Raw genomic sequence first — 8,564 nt, forward strand, 5'->3', positions numbered from 1 at the left:
ATCTGCGTGGATAAGAGATTGGCTCACCGGCAGAAAACAACGCGTACCACTCAACGGACAGCCTTCCGATTGGCTTCCAGTCACTAGTGGAGTGCCTCAAGGGTCAGTGCTGGGACCCATTCTCTTCATCATACATATCAATGAACTCGAATCAGGACAGAAATCCACAATACGAAATTTGCTGATTACACCAAGGTGGGTGAAGCCCCCACACTACCCTTTTTTTTCGTTTTTTGTTTTACAACAAAGGAGACCACGCAAGGGCCCAAAAAAGAGAAAACAATAATAAAAAAGCCCGCTACTCGCTGCTCCCAAAAAATAATCAAAAGAGGTAGCCGAAAGAAAGGTCAATTTCGGAAGGAGAGGTGTCCTGATACCCTCCTTTTGAAAGAGTTCAATTCGTAGGCAGGAGGAAATACAGATGAAGGAAGATTGTTCCAGAGTTTACCAGCGTGAGGGATGAACGAGTGAAGATATATAGTATATAGGGAGATGCTGGTATATAGGGATGAGCATGAGTAGAAAGTCGTGTGCAGCGGGGCCGCGGAAGGGGGGGAGGCATGCAGTTAGCAAGTTCAGAAGAGCAGTCAGCGTGGAAATATCGATAGAAGATAGAAAGAGAGGCAACATTGCGGCGGAATTTAAGAGGTAGAAGACTATCAGGAGCAGGACCAGAGCTGATGAGACGCAGCGCCTTCGACTCCAGTCTGTCCAGAAGAGCTGTGTGAGTGGAGCCCCCCACACGTGAGATGCATACTCCATACGAGGGCGGACAAAGCCCCTGTATATGGATAGCAACTGCGCGGGGGAGAACTGGCGGAGACGATACAGAACGCCCAACCTCGAGGAAGCTAATTTAGCGAGAGAGGAGATAAGAAGTTTCCAGTTGAGATTTTGAGTTAAGGATAGACCGAGGATGTTTAGTGTTGAAGACGGTGACAGCTGAGTGTTGTCGAAGAATAAGGGATAGGTGTTTGGAAGATAGGTGGAGAAATTGGGATTTTGAGGCACTGAAGGACACAAGGTTCCTTCTGCCCCAAACGGAAACGATAGCAAGGTCTCAGGTTAAGCGTTCTGCAGCCTCCAGTCTGGAGTCGTATACTTCCTGTTGTGATGGTCTTCTATTGAAAGAAGTTGAATAATGCAGAGTGGAGTCGTCGTTGTATGAGTGGACAGGACAGTTGGTTATGGAAAGAAGATTATTGCTGAATAACAGGAAGAAAGTGGGTGATACGACAGAGCCCTGTGGAACGCCACTGTTGTTGGGTTTAGGGGAAGAGCAGTGACCGTCTACCGCCACAGAGATAGAACGGCCGGAAAGGAAACTGGAGATACAGGGACAGAGAGAGGGATATAATCCAAGAGGGCAGTTTACAAAGAAGACTGGTGCCAGACTCTATCGAAGGCTTTGATATGTCTAGCGCAGCAGAGAAGGATTTCATCGAAACGGCTAAGAGGATGACCAAGAGTCAGTTAAGAGAGCAAGAAGATCGCCAGTAGAACGCCCTTGCGGAATCTATACTGGCGATCAGATAGAAGGTTAAGTGGAAAGGTGCTTTTGAGTCTTCCGGTTAAGATTGACTCAAAAGCTTTAGATAGACAGGAAAGTAAAGCTATAGGGCGGCAGTTTGAGGGATTGGAACGGTCACCCTTCTTAGGCACAGGCTGCACAAAGGCATACTTCCAGCAGGAAGGAAAGATAGATGTTGATAGGCAGAGACGAAAGAGTTTGACCAGGCAGGGTGTCAGCACAGAAGCACAGTTTTTACATGGACACAGATGCACTCCACTCAGTGGGGGTCCATAAGCCTTCTGGAGAGTTGGAGGCCAGAGGCAGCAGGAAACATCATTTGGAAAGAATCTTAATAACAGGTATACAGGAAGAGGGGGGTGAGTATGAGTAATATGCTCCAGAATCGTCCTAGGGTGGAGTTCTTACATAAATTTTGGATCGAAGAGTTCATTCTTTAGAGACAGATGAGACGGCAGTGCTGCCATCAGGGTTACAGTAGAGGAGGAAAGAGGGAGAGTGAAAGTGAAATTGGAGGAGATATTTTGGCTAGGATGCCAGAAGTCACGGGAAGAATTAAAAGAAGCAAGGTGTTGACATATTCTATTAATGAAAAGTTAGTTTTGGTAGGTCGGAGAATAGATTTGGCACGATTCCGGGCTGAAATAAAAATAAAAAGTTACACCGACTGCGAAATCATTCAGAAAGATCTCAATCACATTATCGAATGGCTTGGAAAATTGGCAACGTCCATTAATATTGACAAATGCAAATAGTAACCGCATAAGATCAGAATGGGAAACCCTGCAGGATGGTGGTGAGAAATATATTGAGTCACTATCAGCAGTGACCTGAAACACGCGAATCAATTGTAAAAAAAAACATATAACAAGGCCGCTAACACTATGCTCGTCTATATGATGAACTGAGTGTAAAAACGCCGATGATGCTATCCTTGTATAATTCCATGGTAAGACCAAAATTCTCAAGTATGCAGTGCAGTTCTGGTCTCCACTACAGAAAGCGACATTGATTTACCGAAATGATTAAAGGACGCGCCACGAAAATGATTCCAATCTAAGGGCCGAACCGCATGAGGAACGACACATAAGCGACTCAATCTTCTTTACACTGGAGAAATGCCGATGAGGGAATATGATTAAAGTCTTCAAGGACCTGGAAAAATTCAATAACGTCGATTACTCCACCCTGAACTGCAAACCAACTCAAACCAGAAATAACGGTTTACCCATTCGTCTAGTCAATGCAATGCCAGACATTGGAAGAGTTTTCAACCGAGTCATCCGCCACTGAAACACCTTTCCTCAGAAGCAGTAATGCGAATACCATCAACTCCTTCGAGTCAGAATCAACGACCGTCATTTCGCTGCGTCAGGAGTAACCACTTGGAGGCTTTCATCTACTCACTAAGCCCCAAGTGGCGGCTAGTTTTAAACAGATTAAATCACCAAAGTGGGCAACCCGTAATGAGCCAATAGGCCACCTTGCCTGCATTTCCATGTTGCCATATTTCAGCAGGCAGTTACTAGCTCAATTGTTTCATACATATTCGGGCAAGTCAGCCTGTGCTGCGCTGAAGGTTCAACTTGAAGAGAAGAGAGATCACAAGAACCTATACAAATTATCTCTCTCTCTCTGTGTGTGTGTGTGTGTGTGTGTGTGTGTGTGTGTGTATGATATATTACCCAAAGTTAAGACGTCACATGCATATAACACATGCTATATAACTATTCCGTAATGAAGGCTGTTACGCTGTTGCTTCATTCTTAACAGAGAATAGCTCTGCGGTAGATGTATCGGTGCTTGGTAGCCAGCCGCTCAAACAGCAGAGCAGGGACGACGTCCGTCACGGTCGGCGACTGCTTTATAAATGAATTAGTTTACTACGATGACGCCTCTTGCATAATGTTTGATGATTTCGATTGCGAGTGACATACAAAGTCCCTCAAATTAGATATAACAATGATATACTAGGCGATATGGGGTTTTTTAGGAAAGTCACAGGTGGAGCATGGGCCCTGTTGATAATGTATCGGGGAAAGGTCCTTTCTCTGCGGACTCACTTTTGCGTTCTGTCGATGCGGTACGATATTTTGGTCGGTCACTTGTTCAGACGATAGACAGATTCTAGGCTCACAGTGACCGATCGGCGACTCGTTTCAGGTGCCTTCAGGCACGATTTATTCGTTCACAGGCGACACTGAGTAAGTTTCTTGACTCTTCAGGTGTTCATTAGACTGTTTGGAATGCACGTGTGACTGACCTGTTCTCCGACTCTTCAATTAATTGCTCACCAGATTGCTTTTTGAGGCAATCTCTAACTCCCACTTGCTAATGAATTGGCAACTGCACATTGTACGTAGTTCTTCATCAAGCAGGACTTAATCTTCATGGTTTCCGGCCTGACTTTTCTTACTTTGAATAGTTTGAATGTGGAAGTCAATTGCTTGTCTAACTTCAACATATATTTCTCAAACGTTTCAACAAAACCTGAACCACCACAATTCTTAGAGGGGCGGAACATTGATCAAGTTTGAGCTAATATGTACGGAACACAATGGATAAAAAGCAAAGTTGGGGCATACGCTATAGCAGCGCGTGGCCTTGGTGCTCATCTCAGTCCCATTGGCCCTTGAGCCTCCGTGTGGTGGTGGGAAGGAGCCCATTACCCGGGACACAGGGCCAGTGACATCGGGTTAACACAGTTTACTTTCCGGTTTCCCAGGTACCCACTTATCGACCAGCCCGCGGGAGGATAGTTGCGGGCTGTATCGTCGATCGCCCGCCGGATTCGACTGGCCCGCGGAGTAGTAGCCAGTATGCTGACCAATTAGGACCACGGAGGCGTATGTACAATGAGTAAGTTGTTAAATATATCGGTTGCTGCCGTTATGCTCCAATTCAGCCACCGAATTAAGGGTACCTAAGATGGTGTGCTGTAATGAAAGTTCCTTGTACTTCGCGTTATTGAGGATTAGTCTTGAATGAAAGGTAAGTAATCCATGCTTGCTCGTTTTGTTACTTCTCGTCAGCCAGTTATCAGCTCAATTGCATCATACATATTTGTGCGTCAGCTCTGTCATATTAAAAGAAGGTTAAACTCAAAGAGGGAAGGAAGATCACAAGAACAAGGGGGAGAAAGATCACAAGAACCTATATAAACTACTCTCTCTCTCTCTCTAGTTAAAGTTATAAGAAGATGGGGATGCTGTTTATGTCAATTGTCGTTACTACTAATAAGTCTATTACTGCTGCTACTAGTAGCAAATTATACTAATAATTATAGTAATAATAATATTGTCAATAATAATAATAATTGTCAATAATAATAATAATGATAATGAAATAATAAACAATAATGCACTGCCAGCAAGTCGCGCAACATTAGTATAACATTTAGGGCATAGGTATTACTTAACGCTGCATGTTTTTCTCTTCCAGTATCGTTTCTGTAATTAACAGAACAATGCTGTTTAACTTTTATGACATTACTGCCATTAACGTTCCTTTTGATAACTAATTACCTACGGCTGTAAGGGAAACATAAACAAAGAAATTACATTATGAATTCACTGATATATCACCCAAAGTTAAGACGTCACATGTATACAGCCAGACACACTGATACATACATATGTAACTATTTCCTGGTAAAGGCTGTTACACTGCTGTTTCCATTCTCAATAGAGAATAGTTTGCGGTAGATGTATCGGTAGGTTTGGTAACCAGCCGCTCAACACAGCAGAACAGGGTGACGTCCGTCACGGTCGGCGACTACTTTATAAATGACTCTTTCATGATGGGCGCCCCATGCAGGTTTTAATGATTTTCGACTGCAAGTGACATACGGTTCCACAAAATAGGCGTTGAATGATAAAGTAAAGCGATATATTTTTTTTAGGAAAGTCACGCGTAAATGAGCATGTCCCATTGATAATGTATGGGGGAGATCCTCTCGGCGCGTGGGGGTGTGGTGATACCAGTGGTCTCCTCCAGGGTCCAGAGAATACCTAGTCTGATCACGGGGCGACTAAAATTCAAACGACTGGTGATTGCAGTTAGGACGTCACTAGGTGCCGGCGAGGGTCCATAAAGTTGCTCGACCAGTCTGTGCTTTAATGCATATCTTTATGAAAAAATGTATTTGTTTATCTGATAAATAAAGGATCAACATTAATATCGTATAAAACATCATCAAATTAGACATAAAAAGAGTGAAATAAATAAGATTTAGTATAAGAGAGGGAGAAATATTCACATAAAATCATATAGCAATATAGTAGACTTCATTAATTTGATTTGTCATCGTTTCTAAACATTCATTTTTGGCATTCATAACGCTGCAAGCGTTACAATTACTATATTCAACAAGCTGATCCTCCAGCCCGATACTAGGCAACCCAGTCACTACGAGTGAGGGGATAAAAGGCTGCACGTGACGTCATCAGTATGATCAGGTGATCACTGTCAGCTGCCCCGCAAAGGCTGTGGGCATTTGGGAGGCAATATATTTACAGCAAGAGATTCTCATCTTTTTCTCCCGCCTCTAATCCCGCCTCGTCTTGAAAATGGTTTAGTTGTTGTAGCAGTTGGCTGCACTAACAGTGGAGGGAAGAGCTGTGTGTCGTTTTATCAGTTTCCAGCCAACCAGGAACATGGCAAAATTGGATAGCAGCAGTAAAGAGAGATGCATTAGGGGTGTTATATCTATCGAACACTGTGTTGATGTGTGTGTTAGTTGTCCCACTATTAATGGAAAGAAAGGTAGGTTAGGGGACCCATCAATCACTGTGTTGGTGTGTGTTAGTGGCCCTTCTATTACTGTGTTGGTGTGTGTGGCCATTGGCCATTCTATTACTTTGTTGGTGTGTGTGTTAGTTGGTCTACTATTACTGTGTTGGTGTAAAGAAAGTGTCCCATCAATCATTGTGTTGGTGTGTGTGTTAGTGGCCCATCAAACACTGTATTGATGTGTGTCACTTGGGCCATTCTATTACTGTGTTGGTGTGTGTTAGTGACCAATCAATCATTGTGTTGGTGTGTGTGTTAGTGGCCCATATATTGATTGTCAGGTGTGTACATCGGTCCATCTATTACTGTATTGGTATGTGTGTTAGTGGCCCCATTACTGTGTTGGTGTCTGTGTGTTAGTGCATCTATTACCAAAGTTGGTGTGTGTGTGTTAGTCGCCCATCCATTACTGGGGTGTGAGTGTGGGTAAGTAGGCCCATCTATTATCAGGAGTGTGGGTGTTGGTGACCCATGTTACTGCTGTGTTGGTGTGTGTGTTAGTTGCCCATCTATTATTGTGTTGGTGGGTGTTAGTGGCCCATCTATTAATGTGTTGGTGTGTGTGTGTTAGTGGCACATCTATTACTGTGTGGTGTAAGTGTTAGTGGCCTATCTTATTAATGTGTTAGTGTGTGTTAGTGACCATCTATTATTGTGTTGGTGTGTGGCATACCCATCTAGTATTGTGTTAGGTGCAGTGTGTTAGTGGCACATCTATTACGGAGTTTGTGTGTGATAGTGTCCATCTATTACTGTGTGGTGTGGTGTTAGTGGCTCATCTATTACTGTATTGGTGGGTGTTAGTGCTCATCTATTACTGAGTTGGTGTTAGTGACCCATCTATTACTGAGTTTGTGTGTGTGTGATAGTGTCCATCTATTACTGTGTTATGTGGTGTTAGTGCCCATCTGTTACTGTGTTGGTGTGGGGTGTTAGTGGCTCATCTTGTTACTGTGTTGGTGTGGGTGTTAGTGGCTCATCTGTTACTGTGTTGGTGTTGGTGTTAGTGGTTCATCTATTACTGTATACAGGGTGTTAGTATTCATCTATTACTGTGATGGTGTGGGTGTTAGTGACCCATCTATTACTGTGTGGGTGGGTGTCATGGGCCCATCTATTACTGTGTGGGTAAGTCAGGCCCATCTATTACTGTGTGGGTGGGAAAATAGGTTCATCCATTGTGGGTGAGTCAGTGGCCCATCTATTACTGTGTGGGTGGTGTGTCATGGCTCATCTATTACTGTGTGGGTAGGTGTGTCAGTGGGCTCCATCTATTACTGTGTGGGTGTGTGTTATTGGCTCATCTATTACTGTGTGGGTGGGTGTTATCATTCATCTATTACTGTGGGTGTGGGTGTTGGTGGCCCATCTATTACTGTAGTGGGTGTGTGTGTTATTGGCTCATCTATTACTGTGTGGGTATGGGTATTAGTGGCCCATCTATTACTGTGTGGGTAAGTATTACCATCTACTACTGTGTAGGTGTGGGTGTTAATGGGTTCATCTATTACTGTTGGTGTGGGTGTTGCGGCCCATGTTACTGTGTTGGTGTGTGTTAGTGGCATATCTATTACTGTGTTGGTGTGGGTGTTAGTGTCCCTCAGTTACTGTGTGGGTAAAATGTGTTAGTGGGCCATCTATTACTGTGTTGCGTGTGTGTGTGTTAGTGGCCCATCTATTACTGTGGGGTTATGTTGTGTTAATGGCCCATCTATTAGTGTTATTAAGGTCGAGCTCACACATGCATGTTTAGCCAGCCGTATTATCACGTATCAAAAGTGCACGTATAACGTCAGTACAAATGCAGTTCGCTGGTTCGTGCAACGCAGTATTGTGGAAACGTCCCAGCAACCTAGGACGTACTCAGCCGTATGAACGGTGCATTCTCGGATACCTGGAGTGCATGGCGAGGCCACGTATATTGTGGGCAGTTCACAATATACGGGTCGTCACGTAATCCGGTGATTGTACTTGACTATACGTTGGGCGCACGGGAGGCCAACCTAGGGGCAACCGGAACATACGAACATACGTACGTATAACGTCATGCTTAAGGGAAGCCCAACGCCATCTCTTCACGCTGGCTGTTTCCGCCAAACAACGCCAACCCACGCCACCGCCAGGTAGCGTTAAGGCAGCGGCGCGTAAACGTGGCTTCAGTGTGACAGAGAGAGCCGTACCCTGTGGATGTACCACCACTGTGTTGGGTGTGTTTATACCGTGATGTACTACACCACCCCTC

The sequence above is a fragment of the Eriocheir sinensis genome, chromosome 26 (assembly GCF_024679095.1).
Source record: "Eriocheir sinensis breed Jianghai 21 chromosome 26, ASM2467909v1, whole genome shotgun sequence".
NCBI lineage: Eukaryota > Metazoa > Arthropoda > Malacostraca > Decapoda > Varunidae > Eriocheir > Eriocheir sinensis.